The 24160-nt window shown below is 43.7% G+C and overlaps 1 protein-coding gene across 1 annotated transcript in view; it reads right to left on the bottom strand.

Annotated features, from left to right (window-relative positions):
• The window catches only part of LOC126985022 (high affinity cGMP-specific 3',5'-cyclic phosphodiesterase 9A-like), a 208987-nt gene that overhangs the window by 100417 nt on the left and 84410 nt on the right, over positions 1-24160 (bottom strand). The window contains exon 2 of the mRNA XM_050839262.1: positions 11188-11260. The gene's annotated coding sequence lies outside the window, so the exon portion shown is untranslated. The remainder of the gene's footprint in view (positions 1-11187; positions 11261-24160) is intronic.

The raw sequence follows: 24160 nt of genomic DNA on the forward strand, positions 1-24160 counted from the left end.
GCAGGTAAGACAGAAGAGAAGAGAAGAGAAGAGAAGAGAAGAGAAGAGAAGAGAAGAGAAGAGAAGAGAAGAGAAGAGGAGAGGAGAGAAGAGGAGAGGAGAGGAGAGGAAGGCGGCTGTGGAAAGACGTAAATTGACACCCTTATAAGCATCATACATTTACTACTTGGGTGTATCTCTCTCTCTCTCTCTCTCTCTCTCTCTCTCTCTCTCTCCGGGTTAGTTATTATTGAAGTCATTTGTGTATTTCCTTTGAGATATTTTACGAGGGGAGAAAAACGGGGAGGAGGAGGAGGAGGAGGAGGAGGAGGAGGAGGAGGAGGAGTGATTCACATTCATCGCCGTTTTTGTCCAAAGTCACGTGCTTCTTCTCCTCCTCCTCCTCCTCCTCGTCTTCCTTCCCGACCGATTCTTATTTTTCCTCCTCCACTTCCCATCTCCATCAAACCTTCTCCTCATTTCCTCTCTTCCACTTCCTCCACATTCCAAACACGATCTCTCTCTCTCTCTCTCTCTCTCTCTCTCTCTCTCTCTCTCTCTCTCTCTCTCTCTCTCTCTCTCTAGCCCATAACTCTCTCCCACTTGCTCTTGAAACCTAGTCTCTTCTCTTCCCTTCGCCCTTGTCGAGGTTGAGGAGAAGGGGGGGGTGGTAGGAGGAGGAGGGAGGAAGAGGAGAGGAGGGAGAGTAGGGGAAGAAGAGGAGGGGAGGAAGGGGAGGGAAAGAAGAGAAGGGGAGGAAGAGGAAGGGAGGAAGAGAAGGGAAGGAAGAGAAGGGGAGGGGAGGAAGAGAAGGGGAGGAAGAGAAGGGAAGGAAGAGGAGGGGAGGAAGGTGAGGGGAGAAAGAGGAGGGGAGAAAGAGGAGGGGAAGAAGAGGAAGGGAGGAAGGGGAGGGGAGGAAGAGGAGAGGAGGAAGGAGGGTAGATAGGTTAAGAAAGATGGAATAGAGGGAGGAGATGATCGGAGGAATGAGGGAAAGAAGAGAAGGGGAGGAAGAGGAAGGGAGAAAGGGGAGGGGAGGAAGAGAAGGGAAGGAAGAGGAGGGGAGGAAGGAGGTAGATAGGTTAAGAAAGAGGGAATAGAGGGAGAAGATGATCGGAGGAATGAGATACAAAGAAGATAGAGAGAATGGGAGAAATTAGAGAGTAAAAAATAAACGAGGAATGGAGAAGATAGGGACAACGAAAAGAGGAAAAGGAGAAGAAGGAAAATATCAAAAAGCAAAAAAAAAAAAAAAGATGGTCACTGATGAAGAAGGGAGGAGATGAAAGAAAGAGATGAAAGGAAGGATTAGAGAAAGGAAGAGGAAGGGAAGGAGAGATCGAAGGGGAGAGATTAGAGAGACGGAAGAGAGGATAAGGAGAAGATGGAGAGAAAGAAGAGATGAAGGGAGGAAGAGAATAAGGTAAGGATGGATAAGAATGGGGAGGAATAGGAGAATGAGGGGAAGGAGAAGGAGGAGGAGGAGGAGGAGGAGAAAAAAGATGACGAAGCGGCGGAGGAGGAGAGAAATGAGAGGATGAAAAGGAGGAGAAGGAGAAGAAAATGAAGAAGAGAGATGGCGAAGCGGAACAGGAGAAGAGGGAGAAAGGAGAGGAGGAAGAGGAGAAGAAGGAGGAGGACGAGGAGAAGAAGGATAGCGAGGATGCTGCGGCGGAGGAGAAGAGAGAGGAAGAAAGGGAGGAAGAAAAGAAGAAGAAGGAGAAAAATGATGAGGATACCTGAGGATACTTTAATACAAAAGAGAAGAATAGATAAAGATAGATAAGCCTGAGATGACAAAAGAGAAAGAGAGGGAAGAAAGGAAACAAGGAGGTAAGGATGGAAGGACTAGAGAGACAGGGATGGGAGGGGAAGGAAAATGGGGATAGATGACCCAACTTGATATAGGATAAACAAGTTCTTTCTTAATAACAAGGACAAGCGAGTAGCGGGCTTTTTTTTATTATTGTTTCCTTTTTTTGTGCCCTTGAGCTGTCTCCTTTGTTGTAAAAAAAAAAGTATTAAATCCCTTCCGTCTGAGTATGTGTTTTTTTTCCTTCTATTGAGTTTTAACGCGCTCGCTGTCTGTATAATTCATAACTCCATATGTATACTTCAAATTATTGTTATTGTTATTTGTAAGTGTGTAGTTAAATTAGTATACGTGGTTCATCTACTTATCTATCTGTCTATGTATCTATCGGTATCTCAATCAATCAATCAATTTCAGTCTATTTATCTGTCTACCTGTTCATCTTTTTATCCATATGCAATCAATAACTCATTTCATCTGTATATCAACTTATCTATGTAACGAATCATTTACAAATCAACATGTATATCTATTTATGTCTGTCTGTCTATCTATTTTTTTTACAACAAGGGAGACAGCTCAAGGGCACAAAAAAAGGAAACAATAATAAAAAAAAGCCCGCTACTCGCTGCTCCTATAAGAAGAATCAAAAGAGGTGGCCGAAAGAGAGGTATCTATCTATCTGTCTTTCCATCTATCTATCTATACAGAGGTCAGAGAGTATTATCAACTAATGGAGCAATGCCTACTTCCATCACTGCCTTCAACTTGGTGGGAAAAGTTAGGGAGAGAGAAAAGTATAAATCAATGACGAACTCTCACACACGGAACGGGCGTCACAACACGACACCTCCACTCAAAATACTGCCTCGAGATGGATAGCTTTGCAGGTTAACTCCCTCTCCCTCTCCCTCTCCCTCTCCCTCTCTCTCTCTCTCTCTCTCTCTCTCTCTCACGTACACTTAAGTTAGCCGAGTAAAGAGAGTACGGAAAGTGGAGAAGAGCAAAGAAGGGAGAGAAGGAGAGAGAGGAGGAGGGGGAGAGGAAGGAAGGAAGGAAGGAAGGAAGGGATATGGGAGGGATAAAACTTGCCATGTCTAGGGAAAAGTTTCTTAATTTGGGAGAGAGAGAGAGAGAGAGAGAGAGAGAGAGAGAGAGAGAGAGAGAGAGAGAGAGAGAGAGAGAGAGAGAGAGAGAGAGAGAGAGAGAGAGAGAGAGAGAGAGAGAGAGAGAGAGAGCCCACACACACACACACACACACAAACACACACACACACTTTAGCATCACTATAATCCAGTCATGTTTTTGCGTCCAACCTTCCTGACGAGTTTTTTGGGTTCATCTCCTAACAGTTATCCGGCTTCTCTTCCCTGCCTGACCTTACGCCTTCATGCCTTCCTGCTCCCGACTCACCTGTCTGCTCTTACCTGGCAAACACGCACACACACACACACACCGGTTTTGTCTCTCTCTCTCTCTCTCATCTTTTTTTCTTGGTTAAAACTTTTTGCTTTAGTTTTTATTCTATTCTTCATTATTTTCCTCGTTTTCCTTCTTTTTTTCTTCTTTTCATCTTTCTACTCGCTGCTTTTCTTGTACGTGTGTGTGTGTGTGTGTGTGTGTGTGTGTGTGTGTGTGTGTGTGTGTTTACCATAATGGAGCTACTCTCTGGGCGTGCTAAGTGGTTCCATAATGCTAAGTGAGGGGAAGGGAAGGCAACGCAAGGGAAGGGAAGGGAGAAGGGAAGGGAAAGGAAGGGAAGGGAAGGGAAGGGAAGGGAAGGAGGAAGGAAGGCAAGGGAAGGGGGAAGTTAAGGGAAGGGAAGGGGGAAGTTAAGGGAAGGGAAGGGAAGGGAAGGGAAGGGAAGGGGGAAGGACCGGAAAGGAAAGGAAAGGAAAGGAAAGAGAAGGGAAGGGAAGGGAAAGGAAATAAAGGAAATGAAAGGAAAGGGAAGGGAAGGGAAGGGAAGGGAAGGGAAGGGAAGGAAAGGGAAGGGAAGGGAAGGGAAGGGAAGGGAAGGGAAGAGTGCCTCACCTTACCTAACTTAACCCAACCAAACAACACCCAACCTCACCTCACCTCACCTAACCTAACCTAACCTAAGCTGACCTAACTTCACCTCACCTCACCTCACCGCAGCGTACTTAAATCAACTTAACACCTCACCTGACCATCCTCGACCTATGCTAACTTCTCTCCCTTCCTTCCTCTCCGTTACCTGTCACATCCACTTCATCTGCTCCTTCCTTTCCGTGCACAGGAAGGGCGTCCAGGTAGAGTCCTAAGAGGGAGCACAGGCCAGGTAATCAGCGGGGCCCCCTTTCACCTATTAGCGCCGCTCTTAGTCAATTATCTGCTCCTTTTGCTGTATTGTTCGGGCTCAGGCGAAGCAGTGGAGTTCAAAGGCGTTGTTTTCGTCATCTGTTTATTGCCTAACACATTTTTTTCCCTCGGTGTTATTGGTTTCGTTCTTGTTTTCGTAAGTCGTCGGGTTCGATAGGTTTTTTTCTCTCTCTTTTTCGGGGGTTGAATTAGCTTGTTGATTGTTTTTACTTAATCCTTATTGTGGATGCTAATTTGGGTTATTTTCTTTTCATTCTTTTTTTTGGTCTTTTCTTTTTTTCTGTTTTCTTTCTTCTTCTTCCTATATTTTTTTATCTCTAACTTTCTTAATTATCTTTTGTTCTTCATCTTTATCTTTACAAGTCTTTCTTCTTCATTTTCTTTTCCTTCTTTCTTTTTCTTTTTTTTCTTTCTTTTTTCTTAATTTTTTTCTTCTTCTTCGTCCTTGTTTTCTTCTTCGTCTTTTTCTTCTTCTTCATCTTTCCCCTCTTCCTCTTCTTCTTCCTCCTCCTCCTCCTCCTCCTCCTCCTCCTCCTCCTCTCATCTCTCCACTCGCTTGATTTACCCTCATCCTAATTGTGATTGTCTTATTGACTAATCCTCGTTATTTTTGTCCAGTAAGCTTCATTTTTTACTCTTTTTGGACGCTCCCTTCTTCTCTAATGAAGCGTAAAATTACTCTCTCTCGCCCTATCCAACTAACTTCCTCACACACACACACACACACACACACACACACACACACACACACAGTGACAGATTGACTTTCCCTTTCCAATTTCCCTTCTTCTTCCTCTTCTTGTTTCCTCTCTAGAGTTTGTTTGCAGGAGCCGGGAAACGAGGAGGGAGGGAGGGAGAGAGGAAGGGAGGGGAAGGGAGGGTGAAAGAATGAAGAGGAGGCCCATATCTCTTCTTCCCATCTTCCTCTTCCTCCTCCTCCTATACGGTTTCTAATTATGTCCCCAAAATTAATGACGTCAGCCTAATCAAATTCTAACATTATCAAGAGTCGTAGGCCTAATTGTGCTACTCTTAGGAGGGCGTATAAAGAGGTTGGTTATCTTGTTAGTGGATAAGGTCTTTTTTTGAGTGTTTTTGACGATCGTGCAAGAATAGTATTAGTTATTTCCTATTTTACTTATTTATCGACTCAATGGTTATTTTATTTATTTATTATTTATGTGTGTGTGTGTGTGTGTGTGTGTGTGTGTGTGTGTGTGTGTGTGTGTGTGTGTGTGTGTGTGTGTCCATTTTCTGTTTATATATACCATTCCTGTGCCTAAAATTATGGTATACTAGACTTACAAATCATGCGTGTGTGTGTGTGTATGTGTGTGTGTGTGTGTGTGTGTGTGTGTGTGTGTGTGTGTGTGTGTGTGTGTGTGTGTGTGTGTGTGTGTGTGTGTGTTTCAAGTGAGGCCATTGACGCAATATATGCAAGTCTAAGAGTTCGACGCACTCTCATAAATAACGTAACCTTGACTTACTTCTTTCTTTTCTTTTTTGTTTTTGTTTAGTGAAAAAAAACGCGCGTGGCATCTCAAGCGTTTCTTTCCTCCCTCCTCCTTCCTCCTCCTCGTCCTCCTTCGGCCCAACAGGTGTTATTTTTTTTTGCGCAGGTAAATAAAAGTAAACAAACAGATGGAAGGATTACCCGCCAGCCATTTCTGTCTTGCTAACACGCCCCCCCCCTTCCCCCCCCCCCTCTCTCTCTCTCAACAGAACATGCACGAGCTAAATACTTGGGGATGAAATAAAACCTGAAAAACTGTAGTAAAATTAACCCGGTAGCTGCGGGGGTCACGTTTCTTAGGTTAGGTTAGGTTAGGTTAGGTTAGGTTAAAGGCCCCTTAAAGTAAAATAATGAGAAAGAATCATCACTCACGCAAACCATTTCATAATATATATCAACGCATGTGTGATCTGTTTATGCATCATCAATTTTGGGGGGTTTATATCATGGCAGAAATTTGGCCCGTCGCTGGTACATTGTAAAGCCACAAATTTGGCCCATCGCTGGTACACGGTAAAGCCACAAATTTGGCCCGTCGCTGGTACACGGTAAAGCCACAAATTTGGCCCGTCGCTGGTACACGGTAAAGCCACAAATTTGGCCCATCGCTGGTACACGGTAAAGCCACAAATTTGGCCCGTCGCTGGTACACTGTAAAGCCACAAATTTGGCCCATCGCTGGTACACTGTAAAGCCACAAATTTGGCCCATCGCTGGTACACTGTAAAGCCACAAATTTGGCCCATCGCTGGTACACGGTAAAGCCACAAATTTGGCCCATCGCTGCTACCGGTTTAAACACAACAATTAAAAAAGATAATGAATAGTACTAATAATAATAACACTAACGATGCCCCGAGGTCCGCGCATCCTGGTATATCTCTTTTTATATTCTGTTTTCTATTTTCCTCTGCGTTATGAATCCTGGTATGTATTTTTTTTTTATTTGTTTTCCTTTCCTTTACACATCGTATCCTAGTTTTCATTTATGTTCTTTTTTTTTATCTCATTTACCCATTCATTTGTATATCATTTTCTTTTTTCCCCGTTTTCCTTTTTCTTGACGGATCCTAACATTTATTTTTGTTATGCTTTCTAGTTTCCTCTCCTTTAAGTATCCTAGTATCCTTTTATGTTCTATTTTCCACATTCCTTTAAGCATTCTAATATCCCTTTATGTTCTATTTCCTTTCCTTTGGTGTTTTGTTTCCTTCTTCGTGTGCAATATAATTTTCAACACTCCTCCTCCTCCAGTCATTTCCCCGTGTGACCTGACCTGAATATGACACTTCCTTGAATAATAAATAATAAAAAAAATGTCTAAAAATCTCACTCCCTCTGTAAATAATTCTTCATGTTTTCCACTACTGCATAAGTAAAAGATATCTCTGGTGACACTTCCCCCATAAAAAAATAATTGATGTTTTTTCACGCCAATAAAAAAATAATAATTCCATGGTGGTCTCCTTTCTTTTTATACATATTTTTTTTCTCATCGTCTTAGATAAATATTAAGGCCACGCTCGAGTCATTTCCGGTTGTTCCTGTTTGTTGCATTTTCCTCTTCCTCCCTTTCCGTCTAACTCCACTTTCCTTTCCCTCCCATTCTGTATAACTCCATATCAAGTCTTCCTCCCATTCCGTGTAACTCCGCCTGAAGTCTTCCCGCTTTCTGTCTGACCTCCGCTCTCTCGCCCTCAACTCCTTCATTCTTCGAGGTCTCCAAACTCTGCTGACTGGCTCCTCGTCTTCCCCCCATACACCCCCCCTCAAAGGAATCAGGTACCCCGAGATTCTGGTTAACTTTTTATTTTATTTTCAAACCAATTAGAGACTGAGACGGCGCTTTAATTTTGCAAAGTGAATATTGATCCAAGAATATTTCAACACGCCCGTATCCCTGGCCTTGGCAATACACGTCTGTTAAATGATGCTGAACGGGTACTGAACAGGTCCTCCCCCTCTTGAATCCTGTCCATTGATCAAGTTCGATGTCGCACAAGTGTTTCGCTTCTCGTTTCGCTTTTCATCTAACAAGATTAACTTCCATTTTCTTTCTCTTTCCCGTAACTTTCTCTCGATGTTTCAGGTCCATAATGGTTTCATCTCATAAAGGGAGTCTTCCTGCACAGTTTCCTTTTTTTTCTCTTAAGTTCTGTATTTTTTATTTCCTCGTTTCTTTTGTTTACACGTTATGACATCGCTCACGCTCACACTACTGCTTAAACTTCCGTCGCCTATAATTTATCCTCCTTTCATACTACATTATAAACAACACAGACGTGAACTATAACAACTATAGCAAATATCAATACACTTTTCAAGCCTTCCACACAAAACCTCATACTAATTTTCTTTGACCACGATACAGAGGAGACAAGACTGACAGTATGGAGCGTTGCCCGGCCCTAAACACACGTCTCTTGTTTCCTACCCCAGCACACTATCATGCCTGCGTTTTCCCAGAGCCCGGAGTCAGGAACCTCTTACCTTCAACTTCCCTCCCCGTGCAGAGGAACGCTTCGCCACGCACACGGCAGCCGCGCGCTCCCTCCCTCACACTTCCTTTGACACCTGTTGCTACTCACTCCACGGGGAAAAGCTGCCCCCTGGATTGTGTTACCACTTATGCTTAAGGGGTTATTTGGTGACGCTCACGCACACACACACACACACACACGCACACGCACGGACCCCACCCCCCCCCACCCCCACCCCACACACACAACACATTATTTTGGTATCAATAGGCAATGTTTGGGCCATCAGGGAAACCCGCCGTCTAGGAACATAATGCCAATGGACTGCTACCGAGATTGGCGATAAGATAAGGGTTGTCTTCAGCGCCTCGAGTGGACCGTGATCCTCCGAGTGACAGTATCAGCGATAACTCGACGAGGGGATCACGAGTGGCAGAGCACGGACTATAAACGCTTGTAAAGGAAAGGTACCACGCCTCTGTCCGTCTTTTCTTTTTCTTTTTTCTTTTTTTTCTTTTTTTTTTTTTTTTTTTTTTTTACGTCTCCGCCTATTGCGCCGGTAGGCTTGATTGAGGGGCCTGGATGGTATTCGACCCCAGCCCGTCATGGCGCAGGCAAGTGTTTATAGAGGCGGGCTTTTTTATTTTTCATTATTGTTTTCTCTTTTTTACGCCTTTCCACTGTCTCCTCTGCTGTAAAAAAACACACACACACACAAAAAGGGCGCGGCGAAGGAAGGGTTTTTAAGGTCTATGGGACAGAAGAAGGGTCAAACAACCAGAAGAGTCATAAAACTACCCCTGGAAATGCCTAAAACTCCTACGAAAGCCTTGTGAGGTTGGGCGCAGAAATATTCAAGAATGTGACCCTTCGCCTCCTCAACTCACTGTCACCCTTTATATACAGCATCAAGTTAGACGGGAGAAAACATCAAACCAGTCTCTAATGTCACCTTTTGTACCAGGCCTTTTATATAAGGACGCAGGTTTTCCCTCCACTGGTATATGGAGTGCAAGGCGATCACTGGCCTCATCCCTGTTATCCCTTCACTGCCACCCTAAATCACTCACATTCCCTGGATTTCGTAATGTTATATCACTAGTTTCAAGGTCACCGGTACGTTAAACTGGCTATTTGTATATCGCTGCATTTCGACGACTACCTTTAAACTCACTATTAATTTACGTACATTATATCTATCTATCTATCTGTGTCTGTCCATCAAGATATCGTACATACATACACATACATATACACCTTACATACATATATATAGATGCTACTAACAGACAGAAAGAACGATAGATAAATGGACAGATAGATAGATGTAGGTAGATAGAGCCCTGCCTTTCAAGATCTAAAATTAAACTAACTATCTAGACCCGCATCTCAACAACAACAAGAACCTATAAAAGTCGTGAATTTCGCGTCGCTGTATCTCGATGTCTTGTTTTTACTCACAAGGTTTTACAAATTGGGAAAATATATGTCTTTGCTTCCCCCTTCCCCCCCCTCTCTCTTCCCTTCCCTTCCCTTCCCTTCCCTTCCCTTCCCTTCTCTTCTCTTCTCTTCTCTTCTCTTCTCTCTCTCTCTCTCTCTCTCTCTCTCTCTCTCTCTCCCTTCCCCCCCCCAGCCTGTCGTGAGGTGACGGCGTAAGACTGACTGTTATTCCAAGCCCACGTCTGTCTGTCACTATTGCTCACGGAAATGCTAGTAAACAATTTCCCTTTTTTTATTACAGGAGAATTCTAAAATTGCAAGAACACAATTGATTCCTTCTGATACACGAATTACTGTCTAACCCAAAAAACTACACCGGTTATTATGGTTTGTGGGATTTTATTTATCATATGTATAAATGCAAAAAGAGTTATCGATTATTTCCTATCCGTGTCTATTAATAACTCTGTGCTCATAGCCATAAACCAGAGGAATTAGGGCATTGTTGTAAGAAAAAAAAGTTGGAAAGTTTCGTTTAGTCGGCGCAACATCTGTGGTCATATGCCGCATTGTTGTCAAATAGCAACTGAGGGTTTGATGCATTACCACCTTCAATAATGAGTAAGTCAGGTAAGTTTTGGATCCCCAGATATCATGAAAACCGAATGTTGTTATGGATTATTTATCAGCGGGGAATTTCGTTGGCGTGATAAAGATATACAATTGAATACGAACAAACTCGGTACTAGATTTACATGTACTTCACTTAAGCACTGCAAACCTACATGACACACACACACACACACACACACACACACACACACAGTAAGCAGTAAGTAGCGGGCTTTTTTTTCATTATTATTATTATTTTTTTTTTACGCCCTTGCTCTGTCGCCTTTGCTGTAAACACACACACACACACACATCCAAAAAAAAAAGCCGACACACACACACACACACACACACACACAAGCATAATCGAGAACAGACCTCAATCTCGTGACAGAATTACTCTCTCTAACACACCCCTCGAGGCATTACTAAGATCGGTTTTCTCAGACGCTTCCGCCCTCACATCACCTACTTCCAAAGGCCAAAAGGAGATCAGTCGGGTTCAAATTCGTGTTTTCTTACGCTCATGGTATTGAAGAAGGGTCACACTACCAGAAGGGCCATAAAACTACCCCTGGAAATACCCCAAACACCTGCGAAAGCCTTGTCTAAATGTTTAAGAATATGACCCCGAGTCTTCATCAGTGAAACTCGAAGCGCTGAGCATTGCGTTAGGCGGTACTGATGAGGCGAGTGGCTAATTGTATGTAGTGACTCTTCCCTCACATTAATAAGAGTGTTAAGACTTAGTTCATAATTAAAGAGTTGCCAGAGTCACTAGCTGCTGTGTACATCAGAATTTATACTTGTTAACTATAATTACATGAAAACCCAAATAACGAATAACATACACACTGAAGGAATTAAAAGACATGCACAATAAGAGAGAGAGAGAGAGAGAGAGAGAGAGAGAGAGAGAGAGAGAGAGAGAAATACCAGACATAAACCGAACACAGACAAACAGTTTACCAGAACGAGTCAGGAAGTCAACACGTATAGTACTCACAGCCCGTCACAGCGCACGCACACACGCACGCACGCACGCCAGACGCCGCCACGCCTCCACCTTGCGTACGCACCTGGAAAGAGACGAAAAGGTGATAAATAAGAAGAAGAGGAGGACAAGAAAGCAAGAAAATAATAAGTAAGGAAATAAAAACGGGGAATGTGACGGAGATGAACACCGAGACCACGCGGCTTTCTCTCTCTCTCTCTCTCTCTCTCTCTCTCTTTTCTCTTTTGTTTTTTGCTCTCTCTCTCTTCTCTCTCTCTTCACTCTTCTATTCATCTATCTATCTATCTATCTATCTATCTCACTATACCTACCCTTTGTATGTCTCCTTCCTCTCTCTCCCCCACATTATTGTTCTCCCTCCTTCATCCCCTCCCTTCCCTCCTTTCCTGGCCTGTAAATACACACAATACCTAAGTTGCTTCACCTCCCACCCTTATCTCCTCCTCACTCTCTATCCTTCCCTCTCTGTATCCTTCCCTTCCCTTCTCCTCCCTCCCCCCCCCCTCTCCTTCTATCCTTCCCTCCCCACCCTCTCTCTTCCCTCCTCTACTCCTTCCCTCCTCCTGCTCTTCCTCCCTCCTCTTCCTCCCCCCTTCCCTCCCTAAACAACTCTCTATACTCTCCCTACTCTTCCTCCTTCCTCCCTTCTCTCCTCCCTCTCCTCTTCCCCCTGCCTGGCCCCAGTGACCGTGACCTGCTGCTGCTACTGCGGGCCGTGGGCGGGGACGAGCGCAGGAGGGATAGATAGAGTGGGCGGCGGTGGTGATGGGAGCTGGTGGGGTGACGATGGAGGAGGACAGTGTGGAAGAGTGGAGCTTGTGGGAAAGAGGAGAGGGGCAAGGAAGAAGGAATATCTGAGGGAAAGGAAGAAAGTGAGGAAGAGAAAATGAAAGAGTTAGAAGGAAAATGCGGTAAAAGATTAAGTTAGGAGAAAGGGAAAGAGTTAAGAAAGAATGAACATGAGGGAAAGGAAGAGAAAATAAGAGTAAAAGTGATTAGGAAAAAAAAGGAAGAGTGTGAAGTGGAAAGGATGGGGAGAGGCAAAGTGGAAGGGTGGATGGAGAGCTTATGGAATTGAAGGTGGAGGATGATAAACAGATGATAAGAGAGATGATGAAGAAGAGGGTAGAGAGGTGGAAGGAAAATGAAGAAGAGAATGGAGTGGGGAGGAAAGAGAGGAAAAGTGGAGGAATGGAGAGCATATGAGTGTGTGTTAGCATGAGAGAAGAATGAGGGAAAAGATGGAAGATGGAAGAGAGAGAGAGTGAGAGTGAGACAGGGAACGAAAGAGGAGAAGAAAAGGGAATAAACGAGAGATGAATGAAACTACAGATTATGGGAAAGAGCGAAAGGGGAGGATGAAAGATGGAAAAAAGAGAGAACAGGAGAGAACAAAAAGCATGAAGCAGGGAGGAGAAAAAGAGATGAGACGAAATGGGGGAAGGGAGAGAATGAGCAAAAGAAAGCATAAGAAGCGAATGAAGGGAAGGATGAAAGACGGATAAGAGGGAATATATAAGAAAAGAGGATAACAAGGAGGATGGGGTGGAGGGGATGAAGAGAAGGAAAGGTGGATGAGTGGAGAGAGTGGTAAGAAGTGACGGATGAGAGACAGGGGGAAGGAAGATGGGAAAAGGAGTAAAAAGGAAGAATTTGAGGGAAAGGAATAAAATGAGGAAGAGAAAATGGAAAGACTTAGAAGAAAGAACATTTGAGGCAAAGAAAGTGAGAGAGAGAAAAGGGGAAAGAGTAAGAAGGAAAGAAGAAAGGGAGAAAAAATAAAGAGTAAAAAAAGGTATTGAGCGAGGAAGAGAAAAGGAAAAAGAGAGAGACTAGGAGAAAGTGTGAGATGGAGAGGAATGAAAGAAAGGAAATATGAAAACTTGCAGAGCTTACAGGAAAGAGTGAAAGGATGTCAACACGAGAAACACAAAAGAGAGACAGAGAGAGAGGGAAGCTGGCAGACGGCATGACGGAAAGGAGACAGGAGGAGGAGGAAGAGGAGGAGGAGGACAACTTGGACAGGAACACAGAGGGAATGAGACAAAAAGGAAGAAAGGAAGAAAAACACATTGGGTTGTATTATTAAACATTTCGCCTCCCAAGAACACATATTTGACAAGGCTTTCGTAGGAGTTGTGGACATTTCCAGGAGTAGTTTTATGATCCTGGTGGTAGTTTGACCCTTCCTCTGTACCGTGAACCTGAAGAAACACTCATTAGAACCCGAGTGACCCCCTCTTTGACCTTTAGAAATAGCAGGTGTGGGAAGCGAAAGTCTCATAATATTGGCTACATACACACAGAGAGAGACGGGGAAACGCGTCGTGGGTTGAAGAAAAGAAATAGGAGGGGAGAAAAAGGTGCTGGGATGGGAGATAAGTCCTTAGAAAGAGAATAATAGTGGAGAGCGAGGCGAGAGACGGGGCGTGGCGCGCGTGTAGGTGGGGAGAAAAAACGCCGGGGAAAAATGGATGACATGGGGAGACTAACCCGAGCAGGAGGGGAGAAAGAGGAGGAGAAAGAAGGTCGAGGAGAAGGGACGAGGAGGGAGAAAAAATATAAGGAAAATGAATGAGTGAGGAAGAGAAAATGAAGAAAAAGAAAGAAGGAAGAGCAGAAGAAGGAAATGGATGAAGGGAGGCATCAGAAAAAAAGAAAGAAAGGAAGGATGATAAGCAAATGACGAATGAAAGAAGAAAACCGAAGACATTAGAGAAGAAAGAGATGAAGGAAGGGAAGAAGAGGGAATAAGGGGAGACGTGGGAAAGAACGAGATAAGGACGAAGTGGATGAAAAAAGGAAGGAAGGAGGGAGAGAGGGAAAGGGATGCTGAGAGGAAGGAAGCTGCGGAAATGGCAAGGGAGTGTAGTTGACGGGAGAGGAAGAGGGATGGAAGGGAGGAAGGAGGAACGAAGGAGTGTGAGAGGCGAAGGGAAGGGAAGGGAGAAGGAAACTGAGAAATGAGAGAATGAACTATAGCTATATGGAAGAGAGGAGAAGAGGGATAATGTGTGATAAGAAGGAAATAGAAAAAAAATAAGGAAAAGGATAACGGAGAGAAAAAACGGAAAAGCGAAAGAAAGGAAAAAAAGAGAAGGAAGGAGAGAAGGAAAATAAAGACAAGGGAAGAAGGGAGGACAAAACAGGGAGAGAAAAAACGGAAGAGAGAGGAAAAGAAAGAGGAGAAGAGGAAAAAGAAGAAACAGACGATGAGAAAGGGAAAAGGAAGGAGATAGAGAGAAGGAAAATAAGGACAAGGGAAGAAGGGAAGACCAAACAGGGAGGAGGAGAACGGAGAGAAAGGGAAAGAAAAAGAGGAGAAGGAGGAAGAAGTAACAAATGACGGGAAGGGGAAAGAACGGAGACAGAGAAAAGGAAAAAAAAGACGTGTAAAGAAAAGACAGAACAGGAAGAAGCAAAACGTAAAGATATGAAGAAAAAGAGGAAAATGAGGATAAAAGAGAAGATATGAAAAGAGGGAAGCGAGGAGAAGGGGAAAGGAAACAAAGGGAAGATGAGGAAGAAATAAATAAGGTGGAGAAAGTGGAGGAATGAGAAGGAGGAGGAGGAGGGAAAGGGAAGGAGAGAGGAGGAAAAAGTGGTGGAGGAATCAGAAGGAGGAGGAGGAGGAAAGAGAAGAAAGAGAGGTTGGAAGTGAAGAATGGATTGGATAAATTGAGAGAGAGAGAGAGAGAGAGAGAGAGAGAGAGAGAGAGAGAGAGAGAGAGAGAGAGAGAGAGAGAGAGAGAGAGAGAGAGAAAACAGACTGATGAAATAAAAAAACAAAAAATAAAACTGCTTGTGATGAAATAAAGAAATATGCATAAAAACAAACAATAGACACAAACAAACAAAACAAAAAAGAGCAAGAATACAATAGACAAAAAGAAAAATAGAAAAAGAAAAGAGAAAATATAGAAGGGGGAAGAGGGAGATGAGAGAGAGGGAGGGAGGGAAGGGGAGAAGGGAAAAATTGAGTGGGCGTGGTTATGGGAGGGGAGGGAAGGGACGGTGGGGAGGGAGGAAGTGTGGGGAGAGGGGAAAGGGGAGAGGGGAGGAAGGGGAGTGAGAGAGGAGTTAATGGGAGAGGGAAGGGGAGAGAGAAATTGAGTGGGCGAAGTTGTGGGAGGGGAGGAAAGGATGGGGAGAGGGAGGAAGGGATAGGAGGAATGAGAGGGGGGGAGAGAGAAGCTGAGTGGGCGTGGTTGTGGGAGGGGAGGAAGCGTTTGGAGAGAGGGAGGAAAGGGGGAGAGGGGAAGGAGTGAAAGGGGAGTTAGGGGAGGGAGAAAACGAGTGGGCGAGGTTGAGGGGTGGGGAGGGGAGGAAGTGTATGGAGAGAGAGGGGAGGGAAGGGGAGTGGAGTGAGAGGGGAGATTGAGGTGCGGGTTAAGAGCTTTTCATGACCTTCTACGCCCGACAGCAGCCCTACGGTATACAACGCTAGCCCCCCCCCCCTCCCCTCCTACTCCCCCTCCCCTCCCTAAGCGAAGGGCAAAATGGCAAAAGCTAATCCCTAATCTAACAGAGATGAAGGGGAGGATTCTGGGGGCGCCGCTGTTTACCTTCCGTCGCCAGGGATTTGGGTGAAAGGGAGGAGGAGGAGGAGGAGGAAGGGGAGAAGAGGAGGAAGGAGAGAGATGCAAGTTGGAGAAAAGGGAGATAGGTCGAGTTTGGGGAGATGATGAAGGGAAGAAAGGGAGGAAGAGGAGAAGGAGGAGGGAGATGGAAGCCCAGGAAAAGGGAGATAGGGCGTAAGGAAGACATATGATAGGGATATGATGAAGAAGGGAAAGAAAGGGAGGAAAAGGAAGAAGAGGGAGATGCAAGTTGAAGGAAAGGGAGACAGATGATAGGGAGATGATGAAGAAGGGAAAGAAAGGGAGGAAAAGGAAGAAGAGGGAGATGCAAGTTGAAGGAAAGGGAGACAGATGATAGGGAGATGATGAAGAAGGGAAAGAAAAGGAAGAAGAGGAGGAGGAGCAGGAGGAAGAGGAGGGAAAGGAAGCAGATGGAAACGAAGGGAAAAGAAGATAGGACAAAAGAAATAATGGGGAACTGTTAAAGAAGGGAGAAGATGGAAAAGAAAAGGAGGAAGATAGAGGAAGAAGATGGTAAAAGAGAGGAAGAGGAGGAGGAGGAGGAGGAGAAAGAGAAGGAGAAAAACGGTATTGAGAGTGACTTTGCAAATGGAAATGAAGGGAGGGAAAGAGAGAAGAAGAGTGAACGAGAGAAAGAGAGATGAAGAGGCCAGGGAAAAAGAGAGGAGGAGGAGGAGGAGGAGGACGAGGAGAAGGAGGAGGAGGAGGAGGAGGACGGGGAAAAAAAAAATAAGACACAGTAAATAGAAAATGGCTCCTCTGATGGTGATATACGGAGCCTCCACATCTCTCCACACAGACAAAGGCGAGAAGGAGAAGGAGGAGGAGGAGGAGGAGGAAGAGGAAGAGGAAAAGCCGAGCCACAAACCCAAATACATTAATGGCAGACGGCTCCCCGGGGTCACGATGGCTCCCTCTGCGACATAATGGGCTTCCGAGGTCGTGGTCGTGGCGAGGGGGAGAGGTGAAGGTCGTGGTGGTGGTGGTGATGGTGGTCGTGGTGGTGGTGGTTGGTGGTGGGACACTCGCAATTCCCTCAACGGTGGTGGAGTGTTTAGGGTTGTGGTTAGGGGGTGGAGGAGGAAGGGAGGAGGTGGATGATGTGATGCTTGGTTGAATCTTTTTGTTTTCCCGTGACTGTCTATAGAATGTTAGCGGGAAGTGGATGGAAGGGATGAAGGAAGGAAGGAAGGAAGGAAGGAAGGCAGTACAGTTATCCTTCTGTTTTCCATCGGGGAATGTCAATGGGAAGTGGAACGAGAGAAGAAAGGAAAGAATCTCGGTTATCTGTCTTTCTTTCCCCAACTGTCTGAAGAATGTCAGGAGGGAAGTGACGGGAAGGAAGCTTATGTATCCTTCTCTCTTCCCTCGGCTGTCTGTGGGTCGTCAGCTGGAGTAGGAAGGAAGGAGGCTCGGTTATCAATCTTTCTTCCCTTGAGTGTCTGCGGGACGTGGAGGCTCAGATACGTCTACTCCTAATACCCGCATGTTAAGACGGTCTCCGCGATGAGTTAGGTTCGGTAGGCGCGCGTGAAATGAAGACCGCAGGAGGTGTGTCTGGAGGAGGCCCGGCGCTCCCTTACAAGGCAAACACACGATGAGGGAGAAAGAGATGAGATGGAAAAGGAAGAGAAAGAAGTGTTGCAAAGGAGAGGAGAGAGGAAGAAAGAGTGAGAGGGAAAGGGAAAGAAAACGTTGAATAGAGAAAGAGATGATCGGGAAAGAAAGGAAATGTTGAGTGGGAGAGAGGAAGAAAGCGTTAGAGAAAGGGAAGGAAAGTGTTGCAAAGGAGGGAGGAAGAAAGAGATGAAAGGAAAATTAAAGAAAATGTTGAATAGAGAAAGAAATGAGAGGGAAAGAAGGAAAATGTTGAGTAGGAGAAAGGAAGAAAGAGAGAGAGGGGAAGGAAAGAAAATATTGAATAGAGAAAGAGATAGAAAGTGTTGAATAGGGAAAGAAATGAAAGGAAAAGACAAAGAAAGTATTGCATAGGAGGAAGGAAGAAAGAGTGAGAAGGAGAGGGAAAGAAAGAATTGCTGAATAGGTGGAAGAGGTGGAAGGAGGAAGGGAATAGCCATAACGAAGGGTGGAGAAAGAATAAGAGAAAAAAAAAGGAGGTCACACAAGAAGATCCTCAAGAACAAGAAATATTCGCCATCTCGGAATAAAAAAAGGATAGAATGATGTAGCGACAGGAAACAACAACATGAAAAAAACAGCGAAGGACATGACACTCACAGACGCCCCTGAAGGAAAGCAACAACAACAACAAAAAAAAGAATCGCCCCCCCACTGTAAAATAAATACGACCGCCTGACAACGAAGAGTCTCATGCCGCTGAAAAAAAGGAAAAAAAAACAGACGAGTTGACAGAGGAAAGAAAATGAAAGAAAAAAAGAAAAAAATCGCACGCCCCTCAAGGAAAGCGACAAAAAAAGAGAATCGCCCCTCACTGAAAAATAAATACGACCGCCTGACAACGAAGAGTCTCATGCCGCTGAAAAAAAAGATGAGTTGACAGGAAAAAAATGAAGAAAAAAAAGAAAAAATCGCACGCCCCTCAAGGAAAGCGAAAAAAAAAAAGAGAATCGCCCCTCACTGAAAAATAAATACGACCGCCTGACAACGAAGAGTCTCATGCCGCTGAAAAAAAGGAAAAACAAACAAAAAAAAAACAGACGAGTTGACAGAGGAAAAAAATGAAAGAAAAGGGAAAAACATCGCCCGCCGGCAAAGAAAAAATAAAACAAAAGGACAGGGGGACAAGACAACCCTTCCTTACTAAAAAAAGAAGAAAAAAAACGACAAGAACAAGAGACATTCATCCGTTACATAAAAAAACGAAGAAACAGAAGCAGACCAAAAAGGGAAGCAGAGAACAACAGCAAAAATAAGAGAAGAAGAAAACGGAGAAACAATAGCAGACCAAAAAATGGGAAGAGAAGAAAATAAAAGTTAACAGAGGAAAACGAGAAAAAAAAACACAAGAACAAAAGACATTCACCAGTTTCATACATAAGACAAGGAAGCAGAACCAAAAAGGAAAACAAAATAACAGTTAACAAAAAAACAAAACAAAAAAAAACCCGATGACAAAGGAGATTATTAAAGAAAAAAAAGAGTAAAAACAAGATACCTTCCCGAGTTACATAAGAAAACAAAGAATCGACAGCAAAACAAAAAAGAAAAAGAAAACAGAGCAATCGATACAGGAAGAAAACAAGAAGAAAACAGGAAAAGAACAAGAAAAAAGACATTAACCAGTTACTAAGACAAGGAAGCAGAACCAAAAAGGAAAACAAAATAACAGTTAACAAAAAACCGATGACATAAGACAGTACTAAAGAAAAAAAAACAGAGTAAGAACAAAATACCTTCCCCCGTTACATAAGAAAAGCGAAGGAACGTCAGCGTAGCAGGAGACAATCGCCCGGCCGCCGCGCCGCTCCTCAGCCCCGCCGTAATCCCGTCTCAGGGGGCACATACAGAGTCAATCAATTTGCCTCGCCGTGGTTTCAGCTTCCCTATCCTTCCCTTAGCTCCCCGCGGCCCCACGACTCGTCCTGCCGCTCCTTCAAGCTGCACAACCGCTCTGAAGGTCTTAGGCCGCGCAACACAACCACAACCACAACAGAAATGGAGGGATGTCGATGGAACACACTCAAACAAACGTGACCTCGACGGTTCTTATCATCGAAGACAAGGACAGTCGCCTCAAGTCCTTGCATCTGAAGGACGCGGCGGGAGTGACAGAAAAAAGGTTCCTCTTCTCCATGACAAGACAGGAAAAAGTATCCACCTTCCACATGACAGGAAGCAGGAAAATGTGTGTCCCTTTTCACCCTGACAGAGCATTCACGAACCTGCCGTCCACACTTCCTAGGACGTCTCACCGGTAGCATTCTTTTGGTCTGGTCTCTAGGACAGGGCACAACGGTTCCGCCTCGACAATAGCGCAAAGCAATATCTAGGGGGAGGCGGTGGCCGAGTGGTCAACGTACAGACGTGCAGTTCGAGTCCCACCGATGCACGCCACAAGCTGCCCAGATCTTCAGTCAACCTTAACTTTAGCGACTTCGTTCACGGCCAAGCAAGACTCGTACATCACGGCAGCCACAATGAATTAAATTTGCCTGCGGGAGCTGAGGTCGTCCAAGAGACCCCTCACGAATGTCACTCATGGTAGCCTCCTCCTGAAGCTTCGCAGTATAGGAGTGGACGTTCTCGTTATTTGTCTGGAGCCAGTTATTGAGTGGTCGGCCTCGTCGTGTCTGTATGGTTGGTGTCCCTTCTGGTGTGCCTCAGAGAAGTGTGTTGGGTCCTTTGCCGTTCATTGCATACAGTATAACGTAATCATATATGATTAACCCTGAAAGAGCATTGATCTCTTACACAGAGTGATTCGAATATAAGTGAAAGTTAATATTTTCTTTGATGATTTATTGTTGCTGAATTCTCTCAGTTTAGCAGACATTATATATTTTAAATCACATATTTTAATGCCTTTATTCTTAAATCTCCGTGTCAGAGGTGTGCCAACGTTACAAACTTAAGTAACAGTATTTGTACTCTCCCAGCTCTACCCATCGTGCTATGTTAAAAAAAAATAAAAGTAATGATAACAACAGATACATCGACACGAAGAAGCCTCTGTTGTCTCTCTCTCTTGTCCTCCCCGCCAGCTGCCTCTCAGCGAGCACGCCGGCTGAGCGCTGCCAACAGTCGAGCAAAACCGGGACTCCCTGACAGTTCGGTAGGGAGGGAGGGACCGATCCTCTGCGGCGGTAAGAGTCACGTTGGCCTGTTTACTTAGTCTGGCGGAGAGGCGGAGATCCAGAAGCGGGCGGCGGAGGGTTGGCTGAGGCGGGGAGAGATTTAGAGGGGGCGAGGGAGGGAGTATGCAAGGGAGATAGGATGTTGAAGAGGATGGTAGAAGGACTGACTGCGTGGGAGAGAGAGAGAAAGAGAGAGAGAAAGAGAGAGAGAGATTTAGAGAGAGGAGAGAGAGATAGAGGGAGGAGTGTAAGGAAGAACGATAGGAAGAAAAGAAGGATGAAAGGGTTATAGAAAGTAAAGAGGGGATATAGGGAGCGAAAGAGGAGAAAGGGAGAGAAACAGAAAGGGTGCGAAGGAATAAGAGAAAAGGAGGAGAGAGAAAGAAAACAGGAGGAAGGGAGAGTAAGAGGAAGACAGGAAGGAAAGGGACAGGAAGGGAGCAAAGGGAGAAGATAAAGGGAGAGAGGAAGGACGGAAGTGAAATGAGGACAGGAAGAAAGGGAGATAAAGAGGGGAGGAAAGGGAGAAGATAAAAGAAGAGGAATAACAGAGAGAGAGAGAGAGAGAGAGAGAGAGAGAGAGAGAGAGAGAGAGAGAGAGAGAGAGAGAGAGAGAGAGAGAGAGAGAGAGAGAGAGAGAGAGAGAGAGAGAGAGAGAGAGAGAGAGAGAGAGAAAGGAAGGCATGTAATCCAGAAATAAGCTCATGTACACTAAAACCAAACACACACATAAACAAACACAAAAAATAATTAACACTTCACCCCTTTTAGCCAAGTCCTTGAAAACAAGCCAATTTCCATACGATAACAAGCAGCCGGGCCCGATGGTTGCGCCGCGCTACAACAAATACTAAATGAAACAGTTGTCCCCCCTTAATGAATCTGCCCCCAACACGAGAGCTGAGCCTCCTGACGTGATGAGGGGCAGGAGGTAACGGCCGTGTGTGTCTGGATAAGCTGGGTGGGTCGGGTATTTTGTTTGGGCAACGCGGCTACAGTAGACGATGAGGGATTGGAAGGGGATTGAGGGATACGATTTGTGCATGCTCTCGATCTATCTAGAATATTATATTATGGTCTAAAAAGTAATTATAATATGGTCTAAAAAGTAAACATAATATAGTGTTCTAGAATATTATGGTCTAAAAAGTGAAAATAATATGGCTTCTAAAATATTATGGTCTAAAAAGAGAAATCATGGAATGCTCGATATATATAATACGGTTCTAAAAATGACATGATTCTGAAAATATGGTGTTCTAGAAAGTATATTGTGTCCTAGAAAAAAAATAGTTATAGAAATATGCTGTTCTAAAAATGGTAGTACCTAGTGATAGTAGTATTAGTTGTATAAGTATTAGCAGCAGTAGTAGGAATAGTAGTAGTAGTAGTAGTAGTAATAGCAGTAGTAGTAGTAGTAGTAGTAGTAGAGTAGTAGTAGTAGTAACACCAGTTCAGCTATATAGCCGACCCAAATAATCCCCATACATGTAATCCTCGGAAAGCCGGATTTAATTTACTCGCTGATCCACACACTGCATATTAATTATTTCCACGCATTAACGAGGAGTGACTCTGCAGGACAAACTCGAGAGCCTCCCATGCGATAATTTGTGACTCATTTACGCGCTTTCTTTTATAATGAAGCTGAAACTCAGTAACACGCTTTCTTTTATAATGAAGCTGAAACTCATTAACACGCTTCCTTTTACAATGAAGCTGAAACTCATTAACACGCTTTCTTTTACAATGAAGCTGAAACTCATTAACACGCTTCCTTTTACAATGAAGCTGAAACTCATTAACACGCTTTCTTTTACAATGAAGCTGAAACTCATTAACACGCTTTCTTTTACAATGAAGCTGAAACTCATTAACACGCTTTCTTTTACAATGAAGCTGAAACTCATTAACACGCTTTCTTTTACAATGAAGCTGAAACTCATTAACACGCTTCCTTTTACAATGAAGCTGAAACTCATTAACACGCTTCCTTTTACAATGAAGCTGAAACCCATTAACACGCTTTTTTTTTACAATGAAGCTGATAGGAGACGAAGAGTTTGGAGTGTCAAATATTAAATGACTGACGCGTTTTGTTATATATATAGTGTTTTATTGCTATTTCACTTACATAAACATTGAAAGACTCAGTTTGGAGTGTTGAGAAATTAGTTTTACGCTGGAGAAAAGTCGCCTTCGAAAAAATAAAGGTGTGGAAAGGTGCTCAAACAAGACTCACAGATGCACATTATTAAAATTTTTTGGATTGGATGATCTTGATAACTTTGAGACGAAAATTAACGGGTCTGATCAACTGCTTTTCTATTTCCATTTCTTTTTCATAGATGCGCATTAGTAAAGATTTTTGGATTGGATGATCTTGAGAACTTTGAGACGAAATTTAACTGGGTCTGATCAACTGCCTTTCCTATTTCCATTTCTTTTTCACAGATGCGCATTAGTAAAGATTTTCGGATTTGATGATCTTGAGAACTCTGAGACGAAATATAACTGGGTCTGATCAACTGCTTTCCTATTTCCATTTCTTTTTCATAGATGCGCATTAGTAAAGATTTTTGGATTTGATGATCTTGAGAACACTGAGACGAAATATAACTGGGTCTGATCAACTGCCTTTCCATTTCTATTTCTTTTTCATAGATGCGCATTAGTAAAAATTTTTGGATTGGATGATCTTGAGAACTTTGCGACGAAATATAACTGGGTCTGAACAACTGTCTTTCCATTTCCATTTCTTTTTCACAGATGCGCATTAGTAAAGATTTTTGGATTTGATGATCTTGAGAACTCTGAGACGAAATAGAACTGGGTCTGATCAACTGCCTTTCCATTTCCATTTCTTTTTCATAGATGCGCATTAGTAAAGATTTTTGGATTTGATGATCTTGAGAACTTTGAGACGAAATATAACTGGGTCTGAACAACTACCTTTCCATTTCCATTTCTTTTTCATAGATGCGCATTAGTAAAGATTTTTGGATTGGATGATCTTGAGAACTTTGAGACGAGATTTAACTGGGTCTGATCAACTGCCTTCCTATTTCTATTTCTTTTTCATAGATGCGCATTAGTAAAGATTTTTGGATTTAATGATCTTGAGAACTTTGCGACGAAATATAACTGGGTCTGAACAACTGCTTTCCTATTTCCATTTCTTTTTATAGATGCGCATTCGTAAAGATTTTTGGATTTAATGATCTTGAGAACTTTGAGACGAAATTTAACTGGGTCTGATCAACTGTCTTTCCATTTCCATTTCTTTTCCATAGATGCGCATTCGTAAAGATTTTTGGATTTAATGATCTTGAGAACTCTGAGACGAGATTTAACTGGGTCTGATCAACTGTTTTTCCATTTCCATTTCTTTTTCACAGATGCGCATTAGTAAAGATTTTTGGATTTGATGATCTTGAGAACTTTGAGACGAAATATAACTGGGTCTGATCAACTGCCTTTCCATTTCCATTTCTTAAAGAGGAAACCACCAAAACAAACACCAGACAAACTAAACTTTAACCCAACCTCGTCACTCCGCTGCAAACAAGATAAGAAAGAGAACACTGC

This window comes from Eriocheir sinensis, chromosome 58 (assembly GCF_024679095.1).
Source record: "Eriocheir sinensis breed Jianghai 21 chromosome 58, ASM2467909v1, whole genome shotgun sequence".
In the NCBI taxonomy this organism is placed as follows: Eukaryota; Metazoa; Arthropoda; class Malacostraca; order Decapoda; family Varunidae; genus Eriocheir; species Eriocheir sinensis.